This window comes from Gorilla gorilla, chromosome 22 (assembly GCF_029281585.2).
Source record: "Gorilla gorilla gorilla isolate KB3781 chromosome 22, NHGRI_mGorGor1-v2.1_pri, whole genome shotgun sequence".
In the NCBI taxonomy this organism is placed as follows: Eukaryota; Metazoa; Chordata; class Mammalia; order Primates; family Hominidae; genus Gorilla; species Gorilla gorilla.
In genome coordinates, this window is record NC_073246.2 from 18,972,268 (window position 1) to 18,995,170 (window position 22,903).

The 22,903-nt window shown below is 31.7% G+C and overlaps 1 long non-coding RNA gene across 2 annotated transcripts in view; it reads right to left on the minus strand.

Annotated features, from left to right (window-relative positions):
* LOC129529346 (uncharacterized) overlaps positions 1-22,903 on the minus strand; it is a 139,921-nt gene that overhangs the window by 81,768 nt on the left and 35,250 nt on the right. For both annotated transcript variants that reach the window (XR_008674843.2, XR_010132407.1), the window contains exon 2: positions 2,163-2,302. This is a non-coding gene — a long non-coding RNA (uncharacterized lncRNA). The remainder of the gene's footprint in view (positions 1-2,162; positions 2,303-22,903) is intronic.

Genomic DNA, 22,903 nt, shown 5'->3' on the forward strand with positions numbered 1-22,903 from the left:
TATCCAGGTGCAATATGCCACTTCACCTCAGGTCTGGGAAGTGTGACTGTTCTTGGTGTCCCGGGCCTAGAAATGTATTTTCAGCCTGACTCCCTGTAATGTCAACTGTGTAAAACTTAGGAATATCTAAGCAATGAGTAAGGCAGAAGCATAGAATTCATCATTATTTCGTCTTGCTGTCCAACTTTTTAAAATAGGCCCCTCTCTATATCCCATATATAGTGTATAAATAGAATACTTTTAGCAATACTACTATTGACATAGTACAGGACAGAATATAATTCTGGAAGACTTTTGTTCTTGTGTTTCCTTACGGAACTTCATAGCTAAAATCCACAGCTTGGCCAAATCTCATAAATTCTTTATTTTCAGTACTGAAAACGCTAGGCAGTTTACAGCAATAATTTTCACAAACTTATTTAAATATGTAGTCTCCATAGATTCAGAACTGTAAGAAATTAATTTGTATGGCGTGTATTGTTTTCAGGTTTAATTAAATATGCTTTGTTAGGACATTCTGCTTATTAATTCATTTTCACAAGCTGTAAAATATTAACAAGTAAGACTTTTCCTTGAAAGATTCCTGTCCTAATTGCTATTCTAATTGAAATTAAATAATTAAAAATCAAACATATTGTGAAATGGTTTAATGCTATAAGTGCTGTTCCCTTACTTTAATTACTTAAAATTCTTAACCACCCTATAAACACACAATTTTACAGTGATCATTATTGAAGTATTTTACCTTTGAAATAACATCTATACATATCAACTTATTGATGAATATGCAACATAGAAAACATTTCAGGGAATTTTCCGCATCAACTTACATCTAGAATGTTCTATTCACTTATAATGCATATAAAATCAAATAATATAACTTTCTGTGTTTCTGAAATTGGATATATGATAATCTATGGTATCAAAAGCTTATTGATATCATTATTTATTGGAAATTTTAAATAAAGTGACACTGTAGTAGGCATTCACCATTCGGTTATCACAATAGCTGAAGCCAAATCCAAGGCTGAGGAGATATTTATGGCCAAACACCAAGACCACAGTTGAACTTTGGCACATACAAAAGAAGCAGCATACAAAACAAAAGTATAGCATGTCACCAAACATTCTTTGAAAACTTGCCAGGCATTGGCCAGGCCATCCAGACATTCTAGAGAAGGTGTGAATTTCACACTTTGCTTGAAACAAATACACATACACACAGAGAGGTATTCTTAATGTTCTTTACTCAAGGTAGCCAGCATCATTACTACTTATTTTCTTGTAAAGCCACAAAAATTTGCAAATAACATCTGCCTTCTTTTGCTAATTCAGTTTCAAGAGACTACAATGTCTTCAAACTGCCATAGAGACTTTTCAATGTAATATTTTTATGTTTTTATTGACAGCGTTTTTGTTTTATTTTTTCGGTTATTAAAATCCACGGGCTCACATAAACTTACCTATCAAAACAGATTCCTGGATAGTGCAACTCCGATTTGCACCCATGGACATATAGGGAAATCCAAAACTATTAGTTATTAGGTTTTCAGAGAGATGGTAGAAAATGTGAATCTATGTGACTTAAAGGGTCTTGAATTTATTTTGGGGAAGATATTTGTATCATGTCATTTGTGTACCTTGATACTTTTAAAGTTAGATACCCATTCTTGGCACTAGCACTCATCTTTCCTAAACTTAACTCCACTTTATGCCCATGTATCTCGCAAAATGCAGCATTTCTATTGACATCAAAGCAAGTTCTAAACCTTGATGCATTCTGAAGTTGAGGACAGTGACTGGGGGCACTGGGGGCAGAGGGGAGGGTTCAACAGAAATCTATTCTCTTAGGTTTCATCATAAACATATTTTATTTCAAGCACTGTTAATACTTAAAGCAAAGAGAGGAAAATTCCCAGGGTACGCTACATCTTAAACTATCTGAACCACAAAAGTAAACATTCAGGGAATAGATCTATTTAAGTGTTTTGTCAATACCAGCTTTAGTATTGCCACTGGGCTTTATAGATGTTTAAGAGTTAGATTTCTTCCTTTTCTAAAGAAGCTTTGGAGCTAAATTTAAGTTATTATCAATTTGAGGACTAGACTATTTTTTAAGGTCTGACTTATCATTTGAAAAGAGTTTAAGAATTTTAACTTACTCTTTTCCCCCAAGAGTACTCATGTAGATTTTTCTACTCTTCCTTTCAAATCCCACGCAAGATATATCCATTGTGTCTTATTGCCAACCAGAACTCTTCCTGTGTTGCTTTAATCTTATTTCCTTTGGCATAGAGCAGCCCTAAAAAGGATACGAGATGAATAAAAAAATTCATGAGTTTTTACAAAATAAACCCAGGGGTTTGTTTTAAAAACAAATACTAAATGTTATTTCAGGAAAGTCTTGCCATTTTAGTAGAATCTGTAAGGAAAAACATTTTCGACATCATGCTCACATATTGGGTTAATAGCAGCCTATGCAAACATAATCTTTCTATTTTCTTTTTAAGAAAAAAAGAGATATATGCTGATATACATCATATATAAATACACATATGCACAAATTATGAGTTCTTGTTTAAAATCACTTAACAAAAAGATGAAACACAAACACTGACCAAATATAAATGGATTAAATCAGAGTTTAGAAAAATAGTTCCCAGGGATTTCAAGGCCCCAAAAAAAGAAGTCATTTTAACCTTATCAAAAACAAAATTAACTTCACACTAGTCAACTGATTTTCTCAGCAAATTGGAGTGAAATAAATGACAGAAAAGTACTTTGAAAATGGGTCAGATCTGGAAGTCTTATAGGCAGTTTTGTCACATAGCTATATATTTTAGAAACTACAAAAGCATTTATTAGAAAATTAAATCTTAAAATGGAGAATTTAATACTCAGTTACTAGTTCTAATTTTTGCAATAGCCATAAGCAGGAGTTTGGCAACTTTCTTCAAACAGACACATTATTCTGGAACTTTGCACCCTGTCTCATACTGAGTCTACATAATAATAGTCAAGTATCTTCTCATCCAAGAAATGTTGTCTTATTCTGAATCTCCTCTTCTCTGTTCCCCTAATACTTAGTGTATACCTTTATTATGGTATTTCTCAACCTAAATATTTGATTTAACTCTCTGTTTTATTCCACTACACTGCTATTATTTTGAAGGCATAGGTTATGTCTTCTCCATTTTTATATAGCCAGTGCATGACCCATAGCAGTGTCTTACTGTGAGCCAAATAAACCTCTTATGTATATCATTTGTGTTGCCACAGAAGAATAACTGAAGATGGGTAATTTATATATTTATATGTATATTCTTATTTTATATATATTTAATATATTTTATATATTATATAATATAATATATTTTATATACTATAATATATTATATATAATATAGTATATATAATATAGTATACTACATATAATATATAATATGCTATATAAATTATATATAGTATATATAACATACTATATATTATATATAGTATATATAATATACTATATATACTATATATTACATATTATATTATACTATATATTACATATTATATTACATACAATATATAATATACTACAATATATAGTATATATACTATACCATATATAATATATAGTATATATACTATACCATATATAATATATAGTATATATACTATACTATATATAATATATAGTGTATAGTATATATACTATGCTATATATTATATATAGTATATGTACTATGCTATATATTATATAGTATATATACTATGCTATATATTATATGTAGTATATATACTATGCTATATATTATATGTAGTATATATACTATGCTATATATTATATGTAGTATATATACTATGCTATATATTATATGTAGTATATATAATATGCTATATATTACATATACTATATATAATATGCTATATATTATATTATATTATATATTACATATATTACATATATATGTAATATATGTAATATATATTATTATATATATGTAATATATATTATATTATATATTATATATTGTATATAATAAATATATTATATATAATAATATAGTATATATAATATAGTGTATTATATAATATAGTATATATAATATAGTGTATATTTTATATTATATAATATATTATTTATATATAATATAATTATAATATTATATATTAAATATATATATTAAGTTATAATATATGATATAATATAATATATAGTATATGATATATTATATCATATAATATATGATATATTATAATATAGAGTATATGATATATTATATATTTTATATATTATATATTATATATAATGTATAAAATATATAATACATTATATATAATTATATATGATATACAAAATATATATATAACATATATAATTATATATAATGTATTATATAATTATATATTATATATAATATAATTATATATTATATAATTATATAATAATATAATATATAATTATATATTTATATTATATATTATATAATATATATATAATTATATATGTTATATATATAATTATATATATATAATTATATATAATTATATATATATAATTATATATAATTATATATATATAATTATATATATAACATATATAATTATATATAATATATTATATAATTATATATTATATATAATATAATTATATATTATATATTATATAATAATATAATTATATATTATATAATATATAATATATAATATATAATTATATATTTATATTATATATTATATAATTATATATTATATTATATATTATATAATTATATATTATATTATATATTATATAATTATATATTATATTATATATTATATAATTATATATTATATTATATATTATATAATTATATATTATATTATATATTATATAATTATATATTATATTATATATTATATAATTATATATTATATTATATAATATATAATTATATATTATATTATATATTATATAATTATATAATTATATTATGTAATATTATATATAATTATATAATTATATTATATATAATTATATAATTATATTATATATAATTATATAATTATATTATATATAATTATATAATTATATTATATATAATTATATAATTATATTATATATAATTATATAATTATATTATATATAATTATATAATTATATTATATATAATTATATAATTATATTATATATAATTATATAATTATATTATATATAATTATATAATTATATTATATATAATTATATAATTATATTATATATAATTATATAATTATATTATATATAATTATATAATTATATTATATATAATTATATAATTATATAATATATTATATATTATATATTTATATTATATGTTATATATTATATATTATTTTACATATCTTTATATGTATACACAAATATGTAAATTACCCATCTTCAGGTATTCCTCTATGGCAACACAAATGATATGATATATACATGAGGTTTATTTGGCTTATAGTTCTGTGGGCTGTACAAGAAGAATGGTGTACTTCTGGTGAAGGCTTCAGGCTGCTTCCAGGCAGAAGAAGAAAGGGAGCCAGTATGTGCAGAGATCACATGTTAAGAGAGGGAGCAAGAGAGAGAGATGAGAGAGAGATGAGAGGAAGGTGCCAGGCTCTTTTTAATAACCAGCTCTCATAGGAACTAACGGAATGAGAACTCACTCACTTCCCCCAGGGAGGGCATTAATCTGTTCATGAAGGATCTGTCCCCATGACTCAAATGCTTCCCAGTTAGGCTCCACTTCAACACTGAGGGTCAAATTTCAACAGGAGATTTGGAGGGTCAAATATCCAAACTATAGCACCATTATATTCCCAAAGTCTATGCCCTTCCCCCTACAACAAACAAATATTCTAATGGATTTAACATGATTTTGTTTGTATGTGTCCTTTCAAAATGCATGTTTTGATTGCACATACATTTTTAGTGTGTATAAATTGGGTTTTTAATAAAAATCCTTTTTATTTTTTATGGACACTACATTTTGAAAATACATGTATGTTGATATTTATATATTTAATACATTGCTCCATAGTATTATCTAATTTTCTACCAGAACCACCTGGAAATATGCACTCTCAAAGCATATGGAAACCGAATAAGTGAGAAGGAAAATCAATTCAGTGTCACCTAATCTTTATAAAGAGTAAAGTGAGTTATATTTAATATACAATATTAACGAAGTACTTACACTACACATGCTTACACTACACATGCTCAAAGCATTCACATGTTTACGTTTAGGGATATTACAGGATTTTGCTTGATGTAATGTGTACATCATTACAAAGTGCTTACACTACACATGCTCAGAGCATTCACATGTTTACGTTTAGGGATATTACAGGATTTTGCTTGATATACAGCATATAGCCTGCAGTAGAGAAACTATAAAAAAATCTGGGAGAATAAATAATAAGAACTAGAGATGGGTTATAGAGCAGTAACAAGGATTAAAATAAAAATTAAGTTCCTTTTTAATCACTGGCAAATAGTAAAACTTTTCTTGGGAAACAAGAAAGTATCATTATTTAAACAAGTTTTGTATAACTTCTTTTATAAACTCTTTAATTTCTTTCTTCTTTAAAAACTAAGTTTATGGAGCTTGAACTACAGTACAGTCATTTTAATTTAATTTTGATAAGGATCCAGCACGTTTGTGGTTATTATCCCCATTTTATTGATAAAGAAACTGAGGTGTTAAGAATGTGAAAAAGTCAGGGAGCTAATGCAAGGGAGGAACTAATTCAAACCTAGGTTTGGAGGAACACAGGCTTTAGTCAGAAATACTTTGTTCAAATCCTAAAACGCTGCTACTTATCAATCCTCTGACATTTGGCAAGTTACCTACATCCTCTGTGCCTTGGTTCCTAATCTGTGCAATGAAGTTACTGATGCCTATTTAAAGAATTGCTGTGAGTGTTACAGGGAGTACATAACTGGCACTTATTTATTTATTCTTACTAAGCCCACATATTCCATAGCTGAAACAGGATTTGAACCCATGCTTTAGGGTGTTAATTCACTCTTTGTTCCGGGAGACTAGTTACATCTTTAACTAATCGACATACAATATTCTTATATGCAAAGTATCTGATGTCTAAATTACACTTTGTGTCTTGGTCTTATTCTCTCTTCTCAATGTCTATTGGCCATAGTAGTCCTCCTCTACCACCAGAGTAATCTTACTTCTGGCCCTGTGACTTGATCATGTTACTAATTTTAGCAGGAAAATACTATATTTAAAACCCTTCACAACCTGACCTGTGACTGCTTTTGAAATTCATCTGCTTCTATTGCTTGGGCTCCAGCTTGGGGCAGGTCTGGTTTTTAATCCCATCTTCACTTTGACTCATGAATTCACTTACTCCCATATGTATCTGCATCTTTGTTTCGCATATACACCTTTCTTTAAGGCCTGTGAAGCCTTTTTCCTTCTCCCTAACATAAACACAGCTTCTTTGAATCTTTGCACTTTTTTTTTTTTGATAGAGTCTCACTCTGTTGTCCAGGCTGGAGTGCAGTGGTGCAGTCACAGCTCACTGCGGCCTTGACCTCCTGGGCTCAAGCAATCCTCCCACCTCAGCCTCCCATGTAGCTAGGCCTACAGGCATGTGCTGCCACACCTGGCTGGCTGGCTCTTTTCTTTCTTCCTTTCTTTTTCTTTCTTTCTTTTTCTTTCTTTTTTCTTTGTTTTCTCTTTGTTTTCTCTTTCTTTTCTTTTCTCTTTTCTTTTCTTTTCTTTCATAGAGAAAGAGTCCCACTTTGTTGCCCAGGCTGGTCTTGAACTCCTGGGCTCAAGCAATCCTCCTACCTCAGCCTCCCAAAGTGCTGGGATTATAGGCATTAGCTACCACACCCAGTGAATCATTGAACTCAGAACAAAGTTTTCTTCTTCTTCTTCTCCTATGACATGTACATAGAACTTCAAATTGTAGACATTTGTATTCTTAACTCATTCTCCCTATTTAACTACAGCTTCTTGAAAACAAATTTTCTTACTCATTTCTTGTCACTTAATGCATGCATGAGACCTTATGTATGGTTGGTACTTAGTAAATATTAAATGAACATAACTGAATTAAAAGCTTGAAGGTTTTCACTTCTGGGTTGCAAGACCTGTGTTTCTTAAACTACTTTGGCCTTCCAGGTAACTTTTATAAAATCAAAATAAATTATCAAGAAGATGACAAAGAACAATTGATAAATAAAAGAGTTAAACTTTCAGAAAGCAGTGACAGCATTCATTTTACTCACAAGCCAAGACAGCTCAACAGCACAATTAAAAGCTACCGAAGTAAGTTGGGATTCTTGGTGAAACAACATTGCATAATATCTCACAGTGGCTTTAAGTCACCACAGTGCAGTGGGTGAAAGCATTTTCCACTTGGAATCTAAGGCAACTTAAAAGGATTATTGATTTTTCCCTCTACTTATAAATGAGAGTCACATATTAGGAGTGAAAGCTGCAGACCCAACATAATGACCTTTCTACTTGGCTTCTTTTTCCTAACATAAACAGAATCACTTTCTGTGGTTAAGAGGATATTAAGCAGTCAATCTTGTAATTGTGTGCGTGTGTGTGACTGCCTGCTCCTTGAGAGCAAAAATTAGTAGCAACATTTTTAATTTTAAAAATTTTGGTTCTGTTCACTTAGCATTAGAAATCTCAACATCTAATTGTGTGTTTTCTCTTCCTGCTCTGGTGTTGAAAAGTCTTGTGTTTACTTAACACCTCGTCACTAATACACAAGTTCAGCTGAAAACGGTCACTTTATTGAAGACATAAGACCTGGCTTGACCTTGTTTAAGATGTAGGATTTAAAATAAACTTATCGTTTCCTGATGCATTATCATAAGAAGAAAGATTCCAAAATATAAAATAGTGGGAAAGCCCATATTAAAACTGCCCTCCAAAACAAAGGCTGTGGGGTTGACAAAGTCATTAAAATCAGATTTTGTTTTGTCTGTCAGATTTCAATTTCGTGATTTAATTAGGGATTTTCTGAAAACAAGTTGAGGCTTGGTGGATTTCCTGCTCTTTGTTGCTAGTTTCTTTCTCAGGGATTTAAAATGACTGTATTTTCTCCAGCTTCTCACTCTTTTGAGTGAACTCTGAATTATTTCTGTGTTTCTTTTAAGATTTTCTTTCTTTCTTCACTGTTCAATGACATCTAGCTTCTATTTTAATGATAGAAAAGTAATGATCTTGGGCGATCATCTGCAACTTCTTCACTGTAAGCAAGCAGGAACATTTTTGTGATTTGAAAGGTACCAAGTAGATCCTTTCTCCGTCTGAAACTGTTATCTCTAACACACACACACACACACACACACACACACATACACTGCCAGTTGTTATGTCTGAAGTTTTCCCATTGAAGGGCTCCCATCAGTTCATTCTAACAAACACAAGTTTCACATACCATGTGAGAGAGTCATCCCTTTAGATACTGAAATTACAAAAATAATATCTGTAATTTACCCAGCACTGATTATGCATCAAGCACAGAACTAAGTCTTCTACTTATATTCTCTCATTTCATCCTCACATCATCACAATGAGGTAACTATTAGAACCCTCAATTTCCATATGAAGAAAGTGAGGACCAGAGAAGTAAGTGACTTGGCCAAGGTCACAGAGCCTGTAAGTGCTAAAATGAGCAGGTTTTTCTGATTTCAAAGATTGAGCTCTACCTGACACTGCTTCTGTGAATAAGGAAGTCCCTGTCAAGAGGTTGATAGCCAGAGACAAAATGGAAATAATTCTTAAGAGTTTGAAAAGAGCCTTCAATTTTGGCAAGAATCCCATTTTTACAGATAAGAAAACAGGTTCAGGGGATTTTCAAAGTTTCTCAGGCTTATAAACCTAATGTGTCAGTTACCAATTTGTAATGTCTCAGCTTCAGATCTACTCTCCATTGCATGGTATTCAGGATAGAAACAGACTCTGGGTATTAGGTTTCTATAGTTTCCATAACAAAGTACCACAAGCAGGGCAACTTAAACAACAGGAATTTATTTTCTGTTCTAGAGGCTAGAAGTCTGAGATCAAGGTGTTGGCAGGCTTGGTTTAATTGAGGCCTGTCTCCTTGGCTTGCAGATGGCTGTCTTCTCCCTGTGTCATTACATGGTCTTCTCTCTGTACATGTCTGTGTCCTAATTTCTTCCTATAAGGACATTAGTCATATTGGATCAGCTGTCACTCTAACGAACTCAGCTAGCCTCAATTACCTGTTTAAAGATCTTATCTCCAGACACAGTGCCATCCTGAGTACTAGGGGTTGAAACTTCCACATGCAAATTTTGGGAGACACAATTCAGCCCATAACACTCTGTAAATTTTTACTTTTGCAGCTGCATAGTATTAAACTTTGTCAGTAGAAGGTGCAGAAGACACACTGGAAGAGAAAGGGTTTCTCATCCTGGTTCTGGTATGCTGCACTAGACAAGCCCCTGCAGCATATGCAGCACAGCCTCTGCAGAACCAGGCTTCTGTAGTATGTGTGGCTTCTGCAGCACATGGCTCCAGCAACACCTACCAGACAGCAGCACATGGCAATTCCCCACGGACAGCTGCTACCAGCTTCCTCTTATAAGGCTTTTAGGTAAAGGACCACCAGCATGGGACCTACCATGAGCAGCTTCTCCAGGCGCCCTCTTGGGTGGCTGCACAACAGAATCCTGCTAGCCAGCCCAGCACCGCCCCATCCGTGGCTTCTCTAGGGAACTTCCTTGGGGCAGCTTCACAGTGAGTTCCAAGGTACAGCAGCTCTCCAGAGCAGCTTTCCCCAGCAGCTCAGAGAGGGGCTTCTCAGTAAATGCTGCCAACATGGCACCTCCCAGTGGATGACTTTCCCTGGAACTTTTCTGGAATCCCCTTGGGTGTCCTTGCAGTCTTGTGAACATCTCTGCCATACAGTGAGCTACTGCTGCACTGTCTCCAATGAAATCCAGACTGTCTCAGGATGGGAAGGGACATCCAGATTTGATTTTTTTTATTCCTTGGATATTGTTTTTCATACCCAGGGGGAAGTGGTTGTTTCCCATACCTACTATTCTTCTACTTATTATTTTTTTTAGTGTCTTTACTTCTAGTCAATCTCCTGTTAGTCTAATACACTGTTAATAATTTCTTATATTAATTGTGTCTTTTAAAAATTATCTTTAAATTAAAAAAAAATCTTTGTGTTTTCTATCTACCAATTAGACCCTAACTAATACAACCAGTAAGTGGCAAACCCAGTACCCAGATAATCCTATAAAAAAAGGAAAATGCATAGGTGTTATAAAGATTGAAAAGGAAAATGTAAAACTGTCATTCTTTCCAGAGGATAAGGTCATTTATTTAGAAATGCCAGCAGAATGGAGATGATGACCATAGATGACAGAAATACAATGGAAAAGAAATTAATAAAATTTAAACTACAGTTCATTACATAAATTAACAATGATAAATAGCTATAAACTTGGGATTGTAATTAATTTGTCTCTCTACCAAAATTCTAAAAAGTGTAGAATTTAAGAAAATAAAAGTCTATAAGGAATGAATGACATCAGCTAGGGAAGAGTTTTATAAGCAGAAGCAAGAGGGCTGATATCAATGAGAAATGTAGTAGAGATAGAATAGCCAGCAAAGAGACTGACAAGGAAGGAACAAGAAAAAATGTGGGCATATAATGTGGAATCCTAGTAAAAAGGAATCAGCAGAACTGTGGACTGTCAGCCAAATCTGACCGTCCTCCCACCCACACCCTCCAACCTTCTACCCCTACCTGTTTTTGGACAGCTCCTGAGCTAAGAATCAGTTTTATGCTAAAACAGAAAAGTTGAATAGTTGCAACAGAGACTGTTTGGTGGCCAAAGTCTAAAATATTATCACCTAGCACTTTACAGGAAAAGTGTAATGACCCTGCTAAAGAAGTGTCTCAAATGCTTTTGTGAGACAGAGTGAAATGCGGACAAAAATATGACCATTTGTTTGCTTGAATTCTGTGTCCTCTGAAAGTGAATTTCACATCCCTAAAACTCAGATCAGATATAATCTAAACTTTTTCTCCTTAAAATTGAAATTTACCAACTCTTGAACTCCCATTCTCTAAAATTGAGGATATACTCAGTCTCATTTCATATGCTTATCCTACCTAGGGATAATCTAAATTCCAGGCAGCTTACTTATCCCTCTAAAATTGAGGAGAAGGCCAGCCTGGTCTACAGCAATCCTCCGTCATCTACTGACCTCTATCAAGATGCACATTCCTCACCAACCTTTGATGGCTGGCACTGACCTCTGGTTTATTGTCTACCCTTTGATCACCAGGTTGATGCCAGTCATACACTGTCTTCATCACACCAATTATGCCAGGTGAAGTCTTCCAGCTTACTCACCATTCCTTTTTCACCTCTCTCACTTAGACTGTAGGCAACTTTGCTGTACTTTTTCATGTACCATACTGGATGGGCAGAAATCTGTGAGAGCTTACCCCTCTACTGACATCCTTCTATTCAACAAGCTTCTCTGGGGGCGTGGGTTCACACCAGGCCACCCCAAGAAAGCAAAGCACAAGTGTTGTTCAGCCCAAACTTATCAGAAACAGAGAGAAAGTGGGTCTATGATTTTTGAACTTGCTTAGAGACATTCTCCAAGGTCTGACTCTTCATTTTCTCTCACAATTCTGAAGCCTTTCCCAATTTTAACAATTCTTTCAATGGAAGAAAAACTAATTCTTACAACATTTTTATTTTTTAATTATCTTTAATATAGCAGAGAAAGTAATGAGTGAGGTGATATCATGGCATATTTCATATGTATTAAAAATTAATAAGGGAATTTTATTAAAAACTTAATGCCCATAAATTTTACAACTTAGATAAAATAGACAATTTCCTTAAAAGGCATAAATTACCAAACTCAATAAAGAGAAAATAGATAACTCAGACAGCTGTATGTATTATATAAATTGAAATTGTATTTAACAGTCTTTCCCAAAAGAAAACTAGAGATCCAAATATTTTCACTGGTGAATTCTACCTAACGTTTATGAAGAAAATAATGCCAAGTCCACATTAACTCTTCCAAAAAATTAAAGAGGATGAAATACTCATTGTATGAAGCAAGGATTACTCTGATACCAAAACAAAATATATTACAAGAAAAGAAAACAAGAAAAAGAAAACAACAGACCATATCCCTCATAAAAATCGCTACAAATATTCTAAACAAAATTTTAGCAAATCAAATTTTACAATACATTGAGATGATAATACATCATGACCAAGTTGAGTTTTTCTCATAAATGCAAGTTTGGCTTTATATCTTCAAAAAAATCAATGTATTAAAAGACTTAAAAAATAAAAGCCATGTGACCATCTCAATAAATGCAAAAAAAGCCTTTGACGAATTCTAACACCCATTTCTGACAAAAATAAATAAAACTCTCCATATCAGGAATGAAAGTGAACTTTCTCAAACCGATAAAAATCATCTACAAAAAAAGTGGAGCTAACATCATATTTAATTGTATAAGTTAGAGTAAGAGCAGAATGTGAATTGTGTTGATGTCAGGTTAAAAACCAATACTTTGTCCTACAGGCCAGAGATGGCCTATTGGTTTTATTTCAAATGCCAAATCTAGTAAACTACATTGACAAGAATTCTGAGACCACATTCAATCTTTGCAAGAAATAGAGTTTTAAGATAAGGGCAATATGAAGTGGTACGTGCCTGTTATCCTTGCTACAAACAATAGGAAATTACTGACAGTATAGGAACCACATCAATAGAGAACAGACTAGAATCTCAAACTTGAAGGGACATAAACATTTAAACTTGTCTTCTATTTTTATTTTTATTTTTTATTTTACTCTAAGTTCTGGGACACATGTGCAGAACCCGCATGTTTGTTACATAGGTATACATGTGCCATGGTGGTTTGCTGTACCTATCAACCTGTCATCTAGGTTTTAAACCCCATATGCATTAGGTATTTCTCCTAATGCTCTCCCTCCCCTTGTCGCCCACCCCCTAACAGGCCCCAGTGTGTGATGTTCCTCTCCCAGTGTCCATGTGTTCTCATTGTTCAACTCCCACTTATGAGTGAGAACATATGGTGTCAAACTTGCATTTTAAAAAGAACATACTGATGAGGGGGTGCAGAATAACTCATATAAGAGATTAAATATGAAGCTAGTATTATACTCGCAGTAATGAGGTGCCTTTCCAAGATTTAATAAAAGGATAGACTACTTATGCCTACAAAGATAAGAGCAAAGACATTATGAACCATATTAAAGAGGCCAAATAATTCTTAGACTAAAACTCTAAAAGAACTCAGTGAGGGCTTGGTCATAGATCAAGAAATAATTTATTAATCAAAAGGAGGATGACGATTGTTATGATTATCGAAAGTGAATCATCAATAAAGAAATATCAGTTGATCTATAGCACTTTTCAATGGAAAGGATGTGCTGAACTATAAAAGGAATTGTCTAGTACTCACGGCCACTATGACTCTAAGGTGATATGAGTTCATTAGACTTCCATAGCTCCAAAAGACTAGTCATTAAAATCATCTGATCAACACCTCTTACTCTGATTCTATTCCTACCATCAACTTTCTAGTTATCTTTTGGTTTGCATGTGATTTACCTTTAAAGAAAGTATCCTGATTACTGAACTCTGCTCTCTGGTTCAACTTGTTTTGTATTATTAATTTCAAAATTAGCATTATATTTTATATATGCATTTATTATGACTTAGGTAGTTAAGTTTCAGCACCCTCTAAACTCTATATATATTAACTCCCATGTTTCTAAGACCCCTCTAATCCTGAATTGTAATGACTAAACAAAGTTACCACTACTATGGAAATATATAGCTCTGTCTCACTGCTTACCTCCAAATTGTAACAAACAGCATAATACATATTTGTTTTGTTGTAGTATAAAGAAGGGTGGAATATATATATAAGTATAATAAAGATCTTAACACTAATTCCCTTGCTATGCACCCCAAACCCAGGTAAAAGTACGTTGTGGAACACTGTAAGAATAATGCAATTATTGTGTTAAAAACAAAAAAAACTATCACATACTTTTGAATTTTAGAACTAAATTGACCATTACAAAAGATAAGAAGACGTTGCCTAGAAATCTGATAATCTAATGTGATATATTTCGCTCTTCTCCCCTTCTGGTATTGAACAATGAAAAAACAAACTGTTACCAAAAATAGCTATCTTACTCGAATATAATTGTCCATGCTGCATTAATTTTTAATTAATCTTGGATAGGCAAGCATCGTGGTATCCCTCTAAAAACTATGAAACATTTAAATTATATTCTCCCTTAATCAACTTATTATATTAAGAAAAGAAAACAACTATTTTGGCAACTTCAGCCTTCATTGGCTTTCTTTTTTCTTGATTTCCATGAAGACTTTAAGGGCATGTTCTCATTAGGTCTTCCACATATTTGCCCATTTTTCATTTTTTGAAATTAAAAAATATATATATATGAATGATATCAGGCATACTTTTGGCACTTCTCCATTTTAAAGCTTACAAATGGAGTTCAAGATAACAAACTGCCAAAGACTGTGGGGAAAACAGAGAGCAAACATTGAGTGTGCCAAGCAAGTTGTTTGCCATCAGTCATATTGACATAATGTGCCTACACTGAGAGAGACATAACAGCATCCTGCTAGATAATTCTAGGGAAAGGGGGTGAAAGCTTAATAGAACAATCAGTGGGTTATTTTTTTACCTATTTAAAGAATGATTACAAAATGACTTCTTAGATTGGATTGCTGATTGACATGGACTCATTTACACTCAAGAGTTTTTAGCACAACACCTGGAGAAAGAGATATGGACGTAACCACACCAGGATTGTGTTTTTATGTGACCCAGGAGATAACCTTGAAACAATAGAAAGATAACAAATTGAAAACTGGCATATTTTTATATAAAAAATACAATTTTTACCCTCAAGAAGTTTACAATAAGATAAAAAATTTGAAAATTTTAATTTAAGGAAATCTTTGCACATTCTTTTTCTCTTATTTGTCAATAAATTTACAAATATTAGCTAACCTAAAAGAGTTCTGAGAAATAAGCAAAAGATGAAAACTATACAAAGAACAACAAAACTTTCTTATTTCCTATTTTGAGGAAAAAATATTCATCTCAAAGGCTTAGTTTGGTAGTAGTAGACAGTCCCGATATTATTTTAGAACTTGCCTGACCGGCTGGAGATATTACATAAGGGTATCTACATCATAGGATCAGGAAAACTCACATTCTTTGATTCATTCAGCTAGTTAGCCCCTCTAGTGTGGAGTACAAGTTTAGGGTGAACAAAAATACACATACAGAAATTATGTCATAACATGATAAAATAAAATGTAATAAAAATAATGAATGTTATATGGCTGAAATGCCCTTCATTTAATTCTGACTGATTATTAAGATATTCAACTGACCAGTTTAAAGCCAGACAGCTAAAACTTCTACCTAGATGTGTGGTGCACTGCAAACCCATCATGCTGAAAATTTGATTCACTATATATTCATCTAAAAATTATTTTTAGAACATACTATGTTCAAGGCAATGTAACTTTTCCTTCTCCTTATTTCTACTCTCATGTTCAGAAAATATAACATATGAAAGTAGACCAAAGACTAAATATTACTGGCTACTATATACACCAAGATCAGTTTTTATCAAGTATTTGTACTTCTTCATATGTATGGACATTATTCAGCAAATACTTGCACGAAATAACCTATTAGCTTGGCCGGTTGCCTTTGGTTCCCTCTATACCTTCTTGTTTCAGAAACTTCCCATCTCAGTATGGTACAATATCCACAGGTCCCTGTTTGTGGAATCTCTACAGTGGCTCTCCATCAGTTTCAGGGTTTTTATTGGCTTTAGTAAAATCAAAGGCATATAACTATCATTCTTGGAAAGTTTAGAATTTTGTTTCTATCATAAAATGTTTTCATATGATTGATGATATGCCAGAAATATCACTGCTTTACAATACATACCTCTAGAAATAGTGAGGGTATTTCAAAATTTTGGTTTATACCCCAAAAAGACAGTAAGAATAAAAGATGTGTTAACTGATGAATTCAGTGAATAATCTCTAAATGGAATTCTCTCATTCTTTTCTTACTACTATACCCCCTTTTATAATTTCCTGTCTCTGAGCAAGCATGTGCATGTGTATTCACATGTGCACACACAGAGAAAGTTACATGAATCACTTTTTTTTTTACTAGAACCTGAAATGGTTTCCTCTACTTAAGGTCTATGATACTTGACACTATTAAACGATGGGCTCTTTTTCTATTTTAGTTTTCTTTTACTTTACTTGCTATGTAACAATAAATATTTGCACCCTACTGACCAAGATTTTAAAAAAAAGAGGGAAAGGAAAATAAAATGTTAGCTCTGTTTGTGGTATTCACTTAATCTTTTTCAAAATGAATTCCATAGTATTGAAAGATAAGAAAAAATTATCTTACTTGGCAAGGCCAAATTTATTATAAAGTATATTTGTTCATTTTGCAAGTCAGTTTTTGCTAAAAGAAGAAATTTATAATCCTCAGAAATCTATGAACACAGATCATAATATTTGCAAAAATAATTTTCTAAAAATATTTGGTATGTTTATAACTGATATGCTGTCTTTTGGAAATTACTTAAGCATCAGATAACATAAAAATTGTTTTTCTCCCTCTCTAATAACAGTATTTCTAACTTGTAACTACTTATATAAGACATGATGGCACTAGTAAAAGAGTAAAGTATCAAATAGGAATATTATATTATTTAGGGTAAGGTAAGGTAAAGTAATAAATAAAATCAAAATTTTAGCAGTTTAATACAATTGAAGTTTATTTCTCAGTCGTAAGTGTGTGCTCCTGGTTGGTGGAGACTCTTCCTCATGCTATAATTTAGGGACCCAAACTTTTTCTAAACTGTGACTCGGCTCTGTCCTAAAGGCTTCAACATTATTACCTGGCTCTAGGTGTATGAGACAGGTACCATTGCTTCTGAAAAGTCGTACCTAGAACTTGAAAACATCACCTCCTCTCACATTCCAGAATTATTTACAAGATCGTACCTAGCTTCAAGGGAAACTAGGAGATAAAATTCCACCGGGAACAGCCATCATGCTAAACCATGAAAACGTGCATAACTTTTGGTAGACAAACCTTTAACCCCGTTATGTTCAGATAAGCCCAAAGTATTCAACCAAGAAATACGATTTTTGAATAAATCACAAAAAATTTAGAAGTCATAAAATCTTTTGGAAAACATGTGTTAATACATCTCTGTGGCATACTTGTTTTATTTCTTATATTTCTTAAATTGCTTAAAATTACTGTTTTGCTCACCAAGGGCATCAATTTATTCATTTTACTACTGACCAAACAAAAATATTGCATAAATGTATAATAATGCAACAATGTAACCCTGATTCATTTAGTTTCCTAATCATAATTTCAAGAACATATCTACAGACAGCAAATACATACCTACATTTGTTTCCTGGCTCTTTTTTATATGAAATTCCAATAGATGTCTATGATCCTGACCATGTGAACACTGACATTAAAAACCAAGATGGAATACCCATAAATTTTTCACATTTGTCTACTACTTATAAACAGGCAATTCTGGTTGCCTGTGTTTGTGGGTTATTGCTCAAGAAATGTTTTCCCAGACCAATATCCTGTAGATTTTCCCTGATGTTTTCTTGTGGTAGTTTCATAGTTTGAGGTCTTAGATTTAAGTCTTTAATCTAGTTTGACTTGACTTTTGTGTACGGTGAGAGATAGGGGTCCAGTTTCATTCTTCGGCATATGGATATCCAGTTTTTCCAGCACAATTTATTTAAGAGACTCTCCTTTCCCTAGTGTATGTTCTTGGCACCATGTCAAAAGTGAGTTCACTATAGGTGTGTGGATTTATTTCTGGGTTCTCTGTTCTGTTCCATTGGTCTACGTGTCTGTTTTTATGCCAATACCATGCTGTTTTGTTTACCATAACTCTGTAGCAAGATCTGAAGTCAAGTAATGTGATTGCTCCAGTTTTGTTCTTTTTGTTTAAGATAGCTTTGGCTATTCTGAGTCTTTCGTGGTGCTATATAAATTATATGATCTTTTTTCTAATTCTTTGAAGAATAATATTAGTATTTTGGGATAGGGATTGCATTGAATCTGTACATTGCTTTGGGTAGTATAGACACTTTAACAATATTGAGTCTTCCAATAAATGAACATGGAATATTTTTCCATTGCTTTCATTAGTGTTTTATAGTTTTCATTATAGCGATCTTTCCATTCTTTGGGTAATTCTTAGGTATTTATTTTATGCATGGATATTATAGATGTCATTACTTTGTAATTTCTTTTTCACATTATTCACTGTAGGCATATAGAAATGCTACTGAGTTTTGCATGTTGATTTTGTATCCTGCAACTTCACTGACTTTATCAGTTCTAACAGTTTTCTTATAATCTTTAGGTTTTCCTAATTATAAGATCATATCATGAGCAAACAAGGTTAATTTGACTTCTTTCTTTCCAATTTGGATGCCCTTTATATCCTTCTCTTGTCTGATTGCTCTAGCCAGTAATTCCAGTAGTATGTTGAATAACAGTGGTGAAAGTGGACCTCCTTGTCATTTTCCAGATCTCAGAGGAAAAGCTTTCAGTTTTTTTTCCCATTTAGTATGATAATACCTGTGGGTCTGTTGTATGTGGTTCTTAAATGTATTGAGGTATCTTCCTTCTATTCCCAGTTTTTTGAGGGTTATTATCATGAAGGAATGTTGAATTTTATCAAATGCCTTTTCAGAAACAATGGAAATCATCATAAGGTTTTTGGCCTTCATTCTGTTGATATGATGTATCATGTTGATTGATTTGCATATGTTGAAGCATCCTTGCATCCCAGGGATAAATCCTAGTTGGTCAGGATAAATGCCCTTTATAATGTCTTGTGGAAAGCAGTTTGCTAGTATTTTGTTGAGGATTCTTGCATCAATATTCATCACAGATACTGGCCTGCGGTTTTCTTTTTTTGATGTGTCTTTGGTTTTGGTATCAGGGTAACACTGGCCTCATAGAATAAGTTTGAAAGTATTCTCTCATCCTCTATTTTTTGGAATAGTTTGAGTAGGATTGGTATTAGTTCTTCTTTATGTGTTTGGTAGAATTTGACAGTGAGGCCATCAGGTTCTTTACTGGGAGACTTTCTATTACAGCTTCGATCTCATTACTTGTTATCCGTATTTTCATGTTTTGGATTTCTTCCTGGTTCAATCTTGGTAGGTTGTATGTACCTAGAAATTTGTTTATTTCTTTTAGATTTTCCAATCTATTGGCATATAGTTGCGTGTAGTACCCCTTAATGAGCCTTTGAATTCTGCATTATCAGCTGTCTCCTTCTTCATTTCTGATTTTATTTATGTGGATCTCCTCTTTTTTTTTCTTAGTTATTCTGGCTAAAAGTTTGTAATTTTGTGTAATGTTTTTTTTAAAAAACAACTTTTTGTTTCATTGACCTTTTGTATTTTTTATTTCAATTTCATTTATTTCTGCTCTGATCCTTATTATTTATTTTCTTCTACTAATTTTGGGTTTGGTCTGCTCTTGCTTTTCTAGTTCTTTAGGATGCAATGTTAGATTGTTCATTTGAAGTTTTTCTTATAGCTATAAATTTCCCTCTTAGTACTGATTTTACTGTATCTCATAGGTTTTTGTATGTTGTGTTTACATTATCATTTGTTTCAAGAAATTTTTCAATTTCTTTCTAATTTCTTCATCAACCCACTGGCCACTCAAGAGCCTATTGTTTGATTTCCATGTGTTTCTATAGTTTCCAAAATCCCTCTTTTTATTATTTTCTAATTTTATTTAATTGTGGTTAGAGAAGATGCTTGACATTATTTCAAATGTTTTAATGTTTTAAGATTTGTTTTGTGACCTAACATATGGTCTATTCTGGAGAATGATTCATGTGCTGAGGAAAAAAGTGTGCACTCTGTAGCTCTTGGATAAAATGTTCTTTAAATATCTATTGGATGCATTTGGTCTACAGTGCAGATTAATGTTTCTTTGTTGATTTTCTGTCTAGAAAATCTGTCCAACGCTGGAAGTGAGGTGATGAAGTCTCCAGCTATTACTTTATTGGGGCCTGCCTATCTCTTTAGATCTAATAATATTTACTTTCTATATATTGATGGTCTAGCGTTGGGTGCATATATATTTAAAATTGTTATATCCTTTTGCTGAATTCATTTCTTTATTATTATATAGTGACCTTCTTTGACTCTTCTTATAGTTTTTGTCTTGAAGTCTTTTTTGTCTGATATAAGTACAGCTACTGCTACTTTTCTCTGGCTTTTGCTGGCATGGAATATCTTTTTTCATCCCTTTATTTTCATTCTATGTGTGTCTTTATAGGCGAAGTATGTTTCTTGTAGGCAACAGATTGACTGATTTTTTTTCATCCATGCAGCCATCTTATGTCTTTTGATTGGAGAGTTTAGTCCATTTACATTTAAAGTCGTTATTGATAAGTAAGAGCTTACTCCTGCCATTTTGTTATTTATTTTTTCTCTTTTTTAGTTGCCTTCTCTTCCTTCTTTCTTTCCTTTTTGTCTTCCTTTAGTGTAGATGGTTTGATTTAGTTTCTTTCTTTTCATTTTTTGTGTCTCTTTTCTATGTTTTTTGGTTTAAGGTTGCCATGAGGTTTGCAAATACTGCCTTATGGCCCATTATTTTAACCCAATAACAACCTAACACTACATAAACAAACAAACAAAAAGAAAATTAATAAAAACTCTACATCTTAACTTTGTCCCCCTACTTTTTAACTTTTTGTTATTTCTACTTATATCTTATTATACTGCCTGTGCCTTGAAAAGTTGTTGTAGTAATTATTTTTTATTAGTTCATTGTTTATTCTTTTTACTTAGGATAAGAGTAGCTTACACACCACAGTTACAGCATTATCATATTCTGTGTTGTTCTGTGTACTTACTATTACCAATGAGTTTTCCACCTTTAGATGATTTCTTATTGCTCATTAATGTTAAACAAGTAATTTCAATATCTCTATTTGATCTGCAATAATTCACCCAAACTCCAGATTAATTTCCAGCTGATTAGTTCAATTTTTAACACAGACACAGTTTACTCAAAATTAACACATCCAAATCAAACTGGATCTTCTCACTCTATACATAAAACCTGATGGTCTTCAAATATTTTGAATGATGCACTCATTCATTAATCAAATAAAATTTTGCATGGAGCTCATGTGAGAAGTGTCAACTCTTTGTCAATATACTCTAAAAGAGGGTCATTTTGGTAAAACAGACACACACAATGACCAATAAAAAGCAATGCTGCTACCTATCCTAATCAAAATAGCCCTGCATGCATGATTGTTAAACAGTCAAAAAAAGGGACCAAACATTGAAAGAGATTCAACAGGTAGGAAGAGATGAAAAATGAATAAATCAAACAGATTTTAAATAAAAATGCAATAATTCAAAAAGAGAAGATCATTTTATTTCAAATCCATGATTATGTCAAGTAAAGAGAATGCTGACTTCATAAAAAGAGACTGCTAGAGACATAAAAGAATAAGAAATCAAAGAGTTCATAGAAACTATTAATAAAAAATTAATTTCCATTAAATCACCAAATGAGTATTTCTGAGTCTAAAGTCCTATCTTAGGATTTCCAGATATAATACAGGACACCCATCTAGATTGGAACTTCAGATGCCTAATGATTACTTTTTTTAGTCTAAGTATGACCCAAATATTGCATGAAACATGCCTATGTAAAGGTAATTTATTGACAAGTAAGGGGCAAAGTA